Source organism: Talpa europaea (genome assembly GCF_964194135.1).
Source record: "Talpa europaea genome assembly, chromosome: 1".
Taxonomy (NCBI): domain Eukaryota; kingdom Metazoa; phylum Chordata; class Mammalia; order Eulipotyphla; family Talpidae; genus Talpa; species Talpa europaea.
The window spans coordinates 132653526-132667812 of NC_140073.1; positions in this window are offsets into that span (position 1 = coordinate 132653526).

Genomic DNA, 14287 nt, shown 5'->3' on the forward strand with positions numbered 1-14287 from the left:
AAGTCCAAATCAGGTATTAAAAAACATTCAACAACATTTCCTACCTGGACAATAACACCCTTGTCCCAATAATTCTAAGATGAGCACAAAACAGTCCAATTCTGTGTGGTAGTGTTTACCAGGCTACAAAGTGATTTCAGGGAGAGGCAGAGATGAGGAGGTGGAGCTTAGAGCATTTTTAGGCTATTATAGCTATTCTGTGTATTGTAATGGTGAATACATGTCATTTATGCATATGTCAAAACCCATAAGATGTACAACACAGAGAATGAACCCTAATGTAAACTCTGGGCAAACACACCACAGCAATGCAAGTTACTAATAATAGGGGGAAGGAGGTGTGGAGTAGGGTATATAAAGAGGGTGTATGATAAGTCTGAAAATTTCCATTCACTTTTTCTGTATGCCTAAAACTGCTCTCAAAATAGACTGATTGGGCCTCCCTGGTGGCACAGGGGTTAAAGACAGTGCTATCAAGATATAACCAGCCCCTGCAGCATGATTTGGATCCCGGACTGGCCAGGGAGCAACCCATATGGCGCAGCAGACCTCTCCTGTCTCGCCCGCTGCTCCCCTCAGCAGTGTATTGCAGTCATTCTGCCTGTTCTGCTCCCCACTCTGTCTCTGGTAAATCCTCTCGTGCACACCCCCCCACCGACCCTGTACCTCTGGCTTACACCCCAGTTATTGCATGCATAAATAAATAAATCTTTAAAAAAATCAGCTTGATTTAAAGAAAGTGTTTCAAACACCTGGAATGAATCCTTAATTAGGGGGAAGAAAGCAGGCATGAAATAAATACATCATTATCTTTTGTTAAGTATATTATATATAACTAATATCTATCTGTAATAAATTATCTCTATAATCTGTTAAATATACAGGTAAAATCTTGTTATTCTAATGATAGACACTCACTGAAAATAAATTAAATTTGAAGCTGTAAACATTTTTCTTTGTGGATACGCTTATGACTATGAACCAACAGTAGGGAGAAGATCTAATTGTCCTTCACAGGTAATGGAAAGCATGGGGACAAACTTTCCCCTTTTCTTTTCTACCCCAGCAGTAACTCAGTGTCCATTATGGCCTCAATTTGGAGGAGACTGAAGCCATATCTTTCCATTATGGATAATGAACAGTTAATATTTTCTTTTGCTGTTGTTGTCATTAACTGTATTTTAGAATTTGGACAAATAATGGGGATACCAGTTTTCTAGAAAGAGTAATTGCTTTCAAAGATACTTCTCTTGTATATTTCACTGCCTAGTGCAGATGTTGAATAGTGAGTCTTATTAATGGCAGATAAAATTGTACTATGGGAGCATATATTTGAGAATAAGCTCAGGGAATTAATGTGGTATGAGCTTAGGAAGTGACTGAATAGAAGGAATGAAATGATTGCTGAATGATTAGGGAGATTTGAGCAATGTATACTGAAATGAACATTGGTATACCATATGCTTCCTATGTCTTTCAAGATCACAGTCTCAATGAACCCAGACACTTCCTATGTGCAGTTCAGCATGGGAAACAAAACTGGATTTTCCCCAGAACAATACCAGTTGTTGAAAAAAGGAGCCACTATCTTTTTTCAGTAGGGGATACATACATATATGTATAGATAGATCGATCTATCTATCTATCTATCTATCTATCTATCTATCTATCTATCTATCTATCTATCTATCTATCTTCCTTTCCATGCTTTTTTTTTTTATAGAGGCATGTTTATTTCTTTATTTATTTGTTTTGTTTGTTTGTTTACACATGCACTGGGTACAGTCAGAAGCGTGGGAGGGTGAGAGAATTCACCAGAGCCAGAGCGGGGAGCAGAGCAGGCAGAAGGACCGAAGTACACTGCTGAGGGGAGCAGCGGGCGGCAGGAGAGGTCTGCGCGCCATGTGGGACCCTCCTCAGGTGGCCTGGGAGCAGCCGGGGATCGAACCGGCGCCGCAGAGGCCGCGGGCAGCTTCGCAACCCAGTGCTCAACCGCTGCGCCACCGGGGAGGCCCTCCATGCTTTTTATTACTTGTATTCAGTTTTTCTGGTTATGAATTTCAATCCCCAAACTCTAATGCACACAAAGTCTTACATTTCTTTACTTTCTTTAATTTAATTTTGACCTGATATCTCCCATTTCACAGGTAGGCCAGAAATTCAACCTCAATAATTTGGGGGGCTCCCCTTGCCTATTGTTCCCTACCTCTTGTACAGAGGTCTTACATAGCATCAAAGCCCTGGGGGATGGCCCTTTGGTCATCCAACCAAGCTGGATTCCATGGGGTGCCCTCTGTGTTAGTTCCCAGAGTCCCTCAGTTCCAGGACTTTGCTGTTCTCATGTCACTGTTGGGCATAGGAGTCTTTGCTAAACTAGAAGTGTTTAGCTATTTTAGGCTACTACCTTGGGAAAAGAGGCAGAAAACAAGGGTGCACAGACCACGCTCATTTTCCTCACAGCATATTCTTTTCCCTCAGAGGCAAACCCATTTCTCTTTTCCCTCCAGGGAAGCCAAGAAAAATCTTCTGGAGGGGGTGGTTTAGGCTTTTGGAAATAAAAGCCAGTAGGAAAGAATCTTGCAGGCAACTTCTGCTTTTCTCCTTGTGACATATAATACTCCCCCAGGCAAAGAAGCACGGGGCCTGCTACCTTCCTGAATATAGGATGAGAAAGAGGAAAATACAGGAAGAAGCCATAAATATATATCTCAGAGCTCCAACCTCCCACACAGTCAGATTGCCCAAGCTTGCTAGCTGAGTGAGAATCTCTGCCAGAAGCCTTAATGCAAAAAGGGTCAATTACTAGTCAGATGCTGATGCTTTATCCTCTTCTGCAAATTCAGTCAGGAATTCTGATTGAGAAGGAAAGTCAAAGATCAAAGACTTGAGGAAAATGGCTACAAAGAATTATTTCCACAGTTCACCTTTATTAAAACAAGATTAATCTCAGTATGTAAAATATTACAAGTATGAGCACTTGTAATATAAATCAATTGGTAAAGCTTGAAAATCTCACTAGTGACTTTGAGAGTCTGATTTTCCCTTAAAATATGTTGATGAGAATGTAATTTGTTTTCTGTATATTGTAAGAAGAATCACTACATTTGTCTCAAATTCCTTTACATATATTGAAGTTTAACACAATCATTGATTTTCCCCCCCCTGGATTTGGTAAAGAGCAAGGCAAGTCACTACCAGCAGTTTCCTCTGTGATGTATTTGCAACCTCTGTAAAAACCTTTGTTGTATAATTATTGTTTTTCTTTTTCCTAGAAGTACATTAGTTAACAAAGGGAAACAATTTCCATTTTGTCTGGAGAATGGGTGTTCCCTGTTCCTCTGCTCCAGTTGTGATACATTTATACACGATAGCAATGCTAAGTAAAAGTTATAATTAGAGTATCATGGTAATGTAGGGGAAGGAATATATATACATATATGTAAACTACAGATCTTTGCTGTTTCCACAACAAATAATGGGAAACCACAAGAGTTTTCTAAGCATTTTTCTGTTTGAAGGGCTGTTCATGTAGAATATTTGTCAAAACCGTAAAGGACTGGGTTTTTTCTCCAAAAAATTTACCATTTTTCTTACTTAGAGTTTATGCTTCTGCTTGTGTAACAAAAAACTTTCTTTTCTTTAAGCATTATCCAAAGCGATTCTGATCTTTTATTAAATATTGGTGCTTGTTAAACTGTTCCTTAGTTAAATCCTATTACCTTAAACTTATTGTAGAGAACATACATACATCTGCCTTCTATTATCTCTATCTGTGTCTCATGGTTCATAGAATTGGGACATTAAACTGTACATGTGGAAGGCCAACAAAAAAGTTATTAGCTCTCAGTGTAACGTGAGGATGTGTGTCTGATTTTTTCCTTAAGGCTCCAAGGATGAGAGGAGCTTTTTCCTCCACCATTAACTAAGCTGCATAGTAATTGAAGAATAAGTCATCTACCTGTGACTTTTTATCACAAAGAGACATGTACTCTTAGAATGTCATATAGAATAAGGAATTATTACAAATGATTCCTCCTGGATTTTTGACTTTGCTTAACATACTCTTATTCTAATCCATGTCTAGCAGGCACTCCTAGACAGGCCAGATAAGAATTGCATATATTGGTGGTTTCAGAGTTTAATTGTGGGCTGAGATGTTTTCTCCCCAAACTTTGGGTATTCCCTAACTTTGGGTTCCAGGTCCACCCAAAGAAAGCTCTGCTCTACTGGGTTACATAGTATTTCATCCAGAAGTTTGATCCACTGGATAGAACCTGAGGAATAAATTGATTCTAACAGCTTAAGATCCTACTGAGGTCTTATTCCCAGAAATAGTAACTTTGTTGACTAAATTTGTACAATGCAAAACTATTTTGCTGCTAAAAATATCATACTCTTCTATTACAGACTTGGTTCCTCAGCTATTTCCCAAAGAACTTTTTAGTCAACCTTTAGCTATCAACCATTTCTTGGTTGACCCCACCAAGAAATCTAATCAGGAACATGAATAAACAGGAAACCTTAAATTCTGGTTGAATTTGGAGCTTTTTTTGTCAGGCAGATTACATAAATTGGTTTAGGAGGCCTCTCCTCCACTTATCAGAGAAATCCTTCTTAGTCAAAAATTGTTGTTTCTTCAAGACTGGAAACTAGGGTTCAGCCCAATGGGGATTCGACCATGCTTAACATACAGGAAAATAACTAATTATTTGTTCAGAGGCTATTACAGAGTAGCCCTAGCTCCACAAAGATATTTTTACCTGCTTGACTATGTCTGAAATTCCTTTCCTTGACAACTCCTTTCTTAGACAATTAGAGATAAAAGAAAAACTGGTTAATTGAAGAGATACACTGACTGAGAAGCATCCATACTGGTGTAATGGGTCAATTAATTAAGAAGACTTAGTGAGTAATTTGGGGGAAACTACTGGGTTTTTGAACTTGGTGATGAAATAGTGGGATGCCTTCATGGATAGTAAGTCTTTTTTAAGAAGGGGTAGAGGGGAAATCTAAAGGCAAATATTATTTACTCCATGCAAGAATATTGTTTTTGAGTTGCAAAATGCACACTTTTCATCAAGTAGGAGATGTGTGTATGATTTAAAAATATCCAATTTCACAATAGTTTCATTCTAGACCAAATGATTCCAATTTCATAGTAAGCTATAATTTAATTTTTGTTAGTCACTATTTTTATTAATTAAAATAATGAGATTATAAATATATTTATGACAGAAATATACAAAATGAGCCAATTCAGATTATTCATCCAAATTGTTGGCTCATCTTTCTCAAATAGGAAGAAGTTAAATCTTATTATTTCTTTTCATATTTGTGATGCCTATCTACATTTATTTTTACTTTTTAGGAACTCATTTCTAATGTGAACTCGGGAACTTTTATTTTCCATATTAATCCCTGAGTAAGTGAGCTTTTTCCTTATTTGTTAAAGAATTATTTTATCATAAAATTACTGTTATGAATCTGCACTATGAATTTGATGTGAAAGCTAAAAGCAGACTGAATAAGTGAGTGTTCTATATGAATTACGGGAGAATTTGACTGAGATTTTTCCTACTATACGTTCATTTTTCCTACTATACTATACCATGCTGTGGGCATGGTATAAAATAATTAAGTTTTTACAGTTAGATAAAAATGTTAAGGGCCATATTTTTCAACATTGGACATTTTTTAGAGTTTAGAAAAGAATTCTGTGATCCTTCAATCATTTTAAGTCACACTTAAAATTATGATAATGGAAATTAATGAAGGATGTGACAAAAGTAAAAGATTTCTAAGAAAAGAGAATCCTAAAATAGTTTTGTAGATTTTTTGCAATTAAAGTACATTTAAGAGTACTAAAGAGAATGACAATTTGATTTTGTGAGAAGTCTGAAATTAAGAGTAAATGTGTTTTCCACTATTCTAAGGGAAATCTGCAGTTCACTGCAGCACTATTTACAAGCCAAACTATGGAAACAACCTAAGTGCCCAAAGACAGATGAGTGGTCAGGAAGACGTGGTATCTATACATAATGGAATATTATTCAGCTATAAGAAAATGTATTTGCTATTTACAATAACATGGGTGGAACTGAAGGGGATAATGCTAAATTAGATAAGTCTGAAGGAGAAAGACAACACTAATGGTGTCACTTAAGTGTGGGATGTAGAGAAACAAAACAAGAGAGGAGCAAAAACAAAGTGGGGAGGGAGCACAATGGACAACGATGGAGGGCAATGGGCGTTTTGGTGGTGGGTGTGGTATGGTATCAACAACTGAAGGGGGAGATCCCATACCTCTAAATCATATACAACATTGTAAACCAGTGTTACTCCGATAATACTACTAATAAATTTTAACATGTTTTTTAATATGTTTTCAGGGCTGTGGCAGAGGTGGTAGCTGTCTAAAATCTGCTACCCCTTTCATGGTTAAAGCTGTTGCTGGAGGGCCTCCCCCGGTGGTGCAGCGGTTGAGCACTGGGCTGCGAAGCTGCAAGCAGCCTCTGGATCGCCGGTCGCTGCTTCCCTGCCACCGGAGGAAGGTCTCACAAGGCGTGCAGACCTCTCCTGCCACGCCCACTGCTCCCCTGAGCAGTGTACTTAGGTCCTTTTGCCTGTTCTGCTCCCCACTCTGGCTTTGGTGAATTCTCTCGCCCTCCCATGCTTCTGATTGTGCCCAATGCTTGTATAAATAAATAAATAAATCTAAAAAAAAAAAAAACTTTAAAAAAAAAAAGCAAAAATAAATTCTTAAAAAAAAAAATGCTGTTGCTGGAACATGGCTGCTGAGCCAACGTCTAAATTTCCCAGCCTTCCTTGCAAGTAGTTGTGGTCACGTAATAGTTCTTACGTGAATGTTCCACTCCCATTCATAGCCAATGGAATATGAGTAGAAGTGACCTTTGTCACTTTTGTGACAGGACTTTTAAGAAACAAGGTACGTTTCTATTTGAAATATTCTCTTCTTCCTTCTGCGTCTGGCTGGCAGCTGGCAGCAGATGACAGTGAGGACCTAATAGAAATGGAGCCACAGGTTAATTGAGCCTGAGTCCCAGTCACCATCTGGAAGGAAGTTGCCTGCCCTTCAGAATCATATCGGAGGAAGAAATAGACTCCCAAATTTGTAATCAGTGTATGACAACAGAATTCTATTTGTTACAGCAGCTACTGTTACCTTTATCACTGTCATTTACTGGAAACTTCGGTTTTGTTTTGTTTTTGCATAGAAGAACCGGGTGTAGGCCAGAGGGGTGTGTGTGTGTGTGTTTGTGTGTGTGTGTGAGGGGGGAGGGTGAAAGGACTCAGGAGACAGAATGGGGAGCAGAACAGGTGGATTTACTGAAATACACTGCTAATGGGAGCAGCAGGTGAGACAGGAGAGGTCTGCTGCACCAAATGTGGGTCAGCATCCTGGCCAGGGATTGAACTCAGGCCATAGCAGTAACAGCACTGAAACTTAACCCCCAGGCTACCAAGAAGGCCTTACTGGAAATTTCTAATAACAGATTCTGCTGGACTAACTTTAATGAATAGATGAGAGTCACTTGCAATTATGGATTATTTTGACATAGGTTTAAAAAAATTATTGTAAAAATGCATAATGTGAATTTACCCTCTTAATTTTTGTGTATTATAGACTATATGCATGTTGTATGTCAGATTTCTATTACTCTTTCATCTTGCATGACTGAAACTCTATCTGCATTGAACGGCAACTGTGCACATATTTTTTAAAGGTTTTAATAATAGATTATGTTCATAAGAAGGTAACATATTTTCTTGAAGTCTTAATTTCACTACAAGCATAGCATAATATTTAACACTGCATAACCCTAGCTATGTACCAGGCTCTTTTCTCAGTCTGACCAAAGGAAAAAAAAAAAAGACTTCTTTTGGGAGACAAGATAATAGTGAGTCACAAAACTCCCTTTAATATATCAAACCTTCAAATGGATGAATCTGACATAAGGAAGTTAATATAAAGAGAAATATTTAAAATAATTACAAGATAGAAGATATAGACATTCATTAAAATAGACACACAAACATGACATTCTTTTTTTTTTTAGGTTTTTTTTTTTTTATAGAGGCATGTTTTTATTTATTATATTTGTTTGTTAGTTTTGTTTATACATGCACTGGGTACAGTCAGAAGCGCGGGAGGGTGAGAGAATTCACCAGAGCCAGAGTGGGGAGCAGAGCAGGCAGAAGGACTGAAGTACACTGCTGAGGGGAGCAGCGGGTGGCAGGAGAGGTCTGCGCACCATGTGGGATCCTCCTCCGGTGGAGGGGGAGCAGCCGGGGATGGAACCGGCGCCGCAGAGGCCGCAGGCAGCTTCGCAACCCAGTGCTCAACCGCTGCGCCACTGGGGAGGCCCACATGACATTCTTTTAATAGTTCTGATATTTTACTGCTTGCGGTGGTAACTTACTGAGACGCTTTTCTCAGTGTGGACTGTACATTAATGTTTCTGCCCTAGACTCTGGCATCCTATTAAAAGTGTCAGTGAATGGAGTGATTATAACCTAAGATCACCCTTCATCCAGAAAGCATACGGGAGGGTTACTAATGGGCCTTCAACTAGAAGAGGAGTTTTGTCTTCTGCTGTGTTGACTCCAGGACTCCTCTCTACTTTCTGTGGCAAATAAAAACACAGAAAAACACCACGCTTGCCCCTCCCTACCTACAAGAAGTGAATTGACACAAACTACCCCAAATCATAGGAAAGTACTGTCTCTAAAAGCACAGTGATAGCTACTTGACATAGTTCCATTTTCTGAATCAATTGTGTGGGGGTGGAGAAACTTAAATTCCCCAGTTTAAATTTAGATCAAGCTCCCTTATCAAATTCCCATGCTCCCCCTTTATTCTAACCTCTGAAAATAAAACTCTCTTTAATCCTTTTCTGTCCTTCCTGCTTATCTGCTTTCAACTTTTCTTATACCCTAATCTACTTTATAAGATCAGTTCAGGTTCCTCTCAGGGCTAATGCTTTTGTGTCCTCATGGCTCTCTGCAATCTCCTCCCTTCTGGTACCAACAACTGGTATCCTCAAAGCCCTCACTTGAGGACTAGACCCTCTACTTGTGTTTGGGAACAATTCTTGGTCAGATCTGGGCAATTTAAAGGATCTTGGCCAGTATCTGAACAACTCAACCTCCAGTCAACTTGTTTGCTGATGTATTTGAATGTTCACTTTGTTTTTATTCATCACTCATCTCTGCCATTCACCCTGAAACACCGGAGACCCAACAAATACTGAGACACAGTCCTTATCCTGGGGGTCCTTCAGTTTTAAAAGGGTAGACAAACATATGTGGCAGCAATCACTATAGAGCGGTAAGTGCTATGACAGGGGTGTGCATAGGGTGTGTGTGTATGTGTGTAAAGTCAGAGGACAAGCAGGGCATAGTGTAATTTACGTAGCTCTGTTTGGCAGTAAACTTAGTAGGTAAGAAGTGACCTCAAAACCAGACCACATGGGTGTGAATTTTGATTGTTGCTATGTGACCTTGGGAAGAAAATCTCTTTTTGTGTCAATGTCTTCTTCTGTGAGAGAGAAATGTTAATAGAACCTGCTTTATAGGAATGTTGTGAGGAATAATAAACTTAAAATGTACAAATGCCTAGAATGGCCCTGGGCATATAACCTAACCACAAGGGTTTGCTATTCCTTAGCTATAGCATCAAGTGAAAGAGAGTGGCCAAAGAAAACCATGTGCCATGGTAAGAAGGTAGGACTTGAAATCCACTCACTGAGTACCTCTTGCTCTCAGAATAAACGGACACTGTTATCATAGGTTGCTGCTTTAAACAGGCCACTCAACTGCAGCGAGCCTCTACTTGGAAGGTTCAGGCCACAGGAATGCCTGCCCTGCACATACCCTGCCGGGAAGATGACTAGCTACTTGCCCCAGCCCTTTCTCCATTGAGTGGTCACTGGGAAAGTGATGCCTGGGAGGAGGAGGGGCTGGGAAAATGATGATGCTATGGTCTTTGAGGTGTTTCTGGAAGCAAGTGTAAACGTCTCTAAGCTGTTGGATATTTTGTTTTGAAGACAAGATTTGGAAGTAGTGAACAATGAGAGGATACTTGAAGGCTTAAGAAGAGTTAAGGGCTCTGGGAGGGTGGCCTATGGGCTAAGTTTCAGCGCTATCACTGTGATGGCCTGAGTTCGATCCCCAGCCAGGGAGCTGACCCACATGGTGCAGCAGACCTCTCCTGTCTTGGCCGCTGTTCCCCTTAGCAGTGTATTTTAATAAATGCGCCTGTTCTGCTCCCCACTCTGTCTCTGGTGAGTCTTTTCAACCTCTGCACCTCTGGCCTACACCTCAGGTCTACATAAATAAATTGTAAAAAAATAAAAATTATCCAGGGAGCTGAGCAGATGGAGAAAAGAGATGTTCCAGGAACTCTGAGAAAGACCCTCACTGAGAGGAAATGAAGAAACAGAAGAGCCCTTGACTGATATTGAGAAGAAGCAGCTGGAGAGGCAGAATAAAAAAAAATTAGTAGTGTGCAGTAAACCAAAGTGGAAATGACTTCAGAAGGTGGGAGTGACCAACAGTGCCAAATCTGCTAAGAAAGTGAATAAGATTTTCACTTTGTTAAGATTTGTCATAGGGAGGACTTAGGAAAGAAGAGTTTTAGTGGGATGTTTGGCAGATACCAGGTTGGAGCAGGCTGAGGGGTGAATAGGGGTTGAAGAATGGAGGAGAGTGAACAATATTCAGGAGGAATGATTCAAGAGGACAGTGATTTTGGGAAACTACTGGATTCAAGAAATTTAGATGTGATAGGAAGCAAGGGAACAGGGTAGGTAGAGTTGCTGGGGAGGTGAAGGGTGAGCTGTTTAAATACTGGTAGTAAAGATCAGTAGGGAAAGAGGATGAAAAGGGTGATAATTAGGACCCTTTTTGCAGAGAAAGAAACAAGGATGGGCATGAATTCCAGAAGATAGGGGACTGAAGCTGAAACTCTATTCAATAGTCACCAGAAGTAGGAGGTTAAGCCTTTGTTTCAGAAGCAGTAGGGATGGAGTAGGAGTTTTGAAGAAAGGGAGGAAACTGTGAAAGAGCCAGAAAGGACCCTGGAAGGAGTTACAAGTACAGTTGCTCTTACAGTTTTATTTTGGAGACCATGTTTTATTTCCAGTGGTTTAACGCAGAAGAAGTTAAGTTGTACTATAGCAATAGAAAGTGCACTTCATGCTACGTATCATTTCTAAAAGGTTAAGTGGAGCCCATACATTTTACATCCATCCAGTGTGCACAGTTGTGTCTTTTTCTCTGTATTGGTGTCTTTTCCCCCAGTATTGTGAATACAGGGTAGAGAAAACAGCATTAAAATTCTATTCAATTGACGAAATGAAACGGCAATTGAGCAAGAGAATTTCAGGGATTGGCTGACATGACGAACTATGGATGGAAATATAAGAAGTAGATTGCAGGAGGGGTTTACATGGGGCAAGGAAGGATGTGTGAACAAATCACAATCACAGTCAAATCACAAGGCCAGCTCGTGCCTATAATGGTGTCCTTTTCTGTGGAAGAAAACCATGGTGGCAGAATTAGATACTTGAAACATTGTGGTTAGAGGCTCAAGACTATTTTTTTTTTAAAACAACATCCCTTTTAGACAGGAAACAATAATACTGCTCTATATTCAAATAGCAATCTTAACAGTCTTTCAAATTTAACTTTTAGTAAGTTTAGAACACTACTGAGTTTCTGTTTTCTTCCCCTTCCCAAATCAGCAATATAATTATGTTTGTAGTCCAAATTTTGGGGGAGAGGGTGCATTTAATTGTGTAGTAGGTATACTAAACAAAAATTTTTCATGGCTGTAGGGTAAGGTAAAATTATCAGGCTTTTCCGCCCTCCCGCCATTAGGATAGATGACATCAGGAACCCTGTGGTCCGGAATGCATGCCTGATGGCGGGCACCTGGAATAGGGTGTGGGCATATGTGGATGGGATTCACCTGGGCTAAGACTGGGCTTTTAAGGGCGGCATCACAGAGAAGCCAAGAGAAGAGAAGCAGTAGAAGCAGGAGAGCAGAGAAGCAGAGAGAATGTGAGAGAATGCTGGAGAGCCCAGATAGAGTGAAGACTTGCTGGGGGCTGGGAGGCCTGGCAGTCTCATGGCCCCCCAGCCCCCCTACCTGCCATGTACCCAGTAAAAGCCTGAAAAAGCCACTGAGGGCTCCAGGACTCCTCCTTTACCCGGTCTGCTGGATCAGAAAACCTGCTCAGTGCCCATTCCTGCCCTTACAATGGCTTAATTTGAGAAAAGTCTATTTGTAAAAATCAGATTGTATGTGTATTGGACACTAAAACATTATGAGAACCAATTTAATTGCCCTACATAAGTCTTAATTTGAGAGTCAAGAATGATAGAAAGAAAAAGGAAAAGAGAAGACTGTAACCCTCTGAATTAATAATTATGTTTCATAGGAAGGGAATTCACACATTGCTCTGGGAAGACAGTATTCTGACTAAATATATCTTTTTGTGTTTCTTGAACCCAGGGGATCTTCCTGGGGACATACCCGGTGACAGTGCTGTTTTTGAATCATTACTCAACAAATTTTAACACAACAGATGATAAAAGATTATAAAAAGGCTTGGAAAGGACCTCAGCCTTCTGAGATAAATGGCTTATTATAATGAAAACTATCTCATTCCTATTTCTTAAGTTACAAATTAAATCAAGTGGGTTTTCATTTAAGTCCAGAGACTTTATCAACATGGAAAGACATGAAAGAATAGCTCAAGGTAAAAGTCATATTGCCACTGGTCCACTGCAATTAGTTAATCTGACTCCACTGAAAGAAGAGAAGCTGCTAGGGAACTGGAGAGGAACCGAGAAAGTGTCTTTTTACAGATAAAGAATCCTGAGTAATTTTTGCTAATTCAGGATGATGGGAATTGCCTGTTTGTAGGACTTCACTCTGAGTAAAGTACTTTGTTGTACAGGTGGAACGAATATCTCTTAAGGTATGCTTTGGTTGACTTATCAAGAGTCAACCATTTCTTGTGAATATAATTCTAATTACAGAAAAGAACAATGTCAACATTTAGTCATATTTTACCCCTTGAAAGCAAAAGAACTCTTCATTCTGTATTTGGGGGAAAAAAAAACAAACCAACCAGCCACGATCTGGTGAAAATTGCTGATAGCCAATGTGTGTTTTTTTTCTGCAGTTTTCTAACTTTTGTACATTTCTAAACATCAGAATTGATATTTTTATTTTTAAAAATTTAGTTATTGCTATTGAAGTACCACTGTACATTGAAGTTTGGAGGTGCTGATGAAAACTCATGCCACCAAACCCTCTAGCTCAATCAAATTCAAGTTTCTTAACATCACAACAGGCTGGAACCTCCCTGGTGGCACAAGGGGTTAAAGAAAACGCTATCAAGCTATTGCCAGCCACTACAATGTGAGTTTGATCCCCAGCCAGGGAGCAACCCACATGGCACAGCAGACCTCTCCTGTCTCGCCTGCTGCTCCCCTCAGCAGTGTATCTCAGTCAGTCTGCCTGTTCTGTTCCCCACTCTGTCTCTGGTGAATCCTCTCACACACACCCCCCACCTCTGGCTTATACCCCAGTTCTTGTATGTATAAATACAGAAATCTTTTTTTTTTTTAAAGATTTATTTATTTTTTTTATTTATACAAGCACTGGGTACAATCAGAAGTGCAGGAGGAGGGTGAGAGAATTCGCCAGAGCGGGGAGCAGAGCAGACACAAGGACCGAAGTACACTGCTGAGGGGAGCAGCGGGCGGCAGGAGAGGTCTGCGCGCCATGCGGGACCCTCCTCCAGTGGCCGGGAAGCAGCCGGGGATCGAACCGGCGCTGCAGAGGCTGCGGCAGCTTCTCAACCCAGCGCTCAACCGCTGCACCACCGGGGAGGCCCTAAATACATAAATCTTTAAAAAAAAAATCACAGCTGGCAATGTAGCCTCAGTGAAAGCAGACATAGACATAATATAAAAGGAAGTGCTTGTAACAGACAAAACAGTTACCTATAATTCCCATCATTTGAGAGTCATTCTTTGAACTAAGATATTTTACTCCAGAAGTGGATTAAAATGCGGAAGCCTCTGGATAAAATGCAACACAGGACCATTGTCTGCTATTAGCACCTCAGGGACAAATAGTTCATTCATTTTGGGGAACATTGGGAGACCTGAGAACTGGAGGACACTGATGTAGTGGAAAACTGGTCAAGGGACCAAGGAGATAGAAACTCTAATTACCACTCTGCTAATA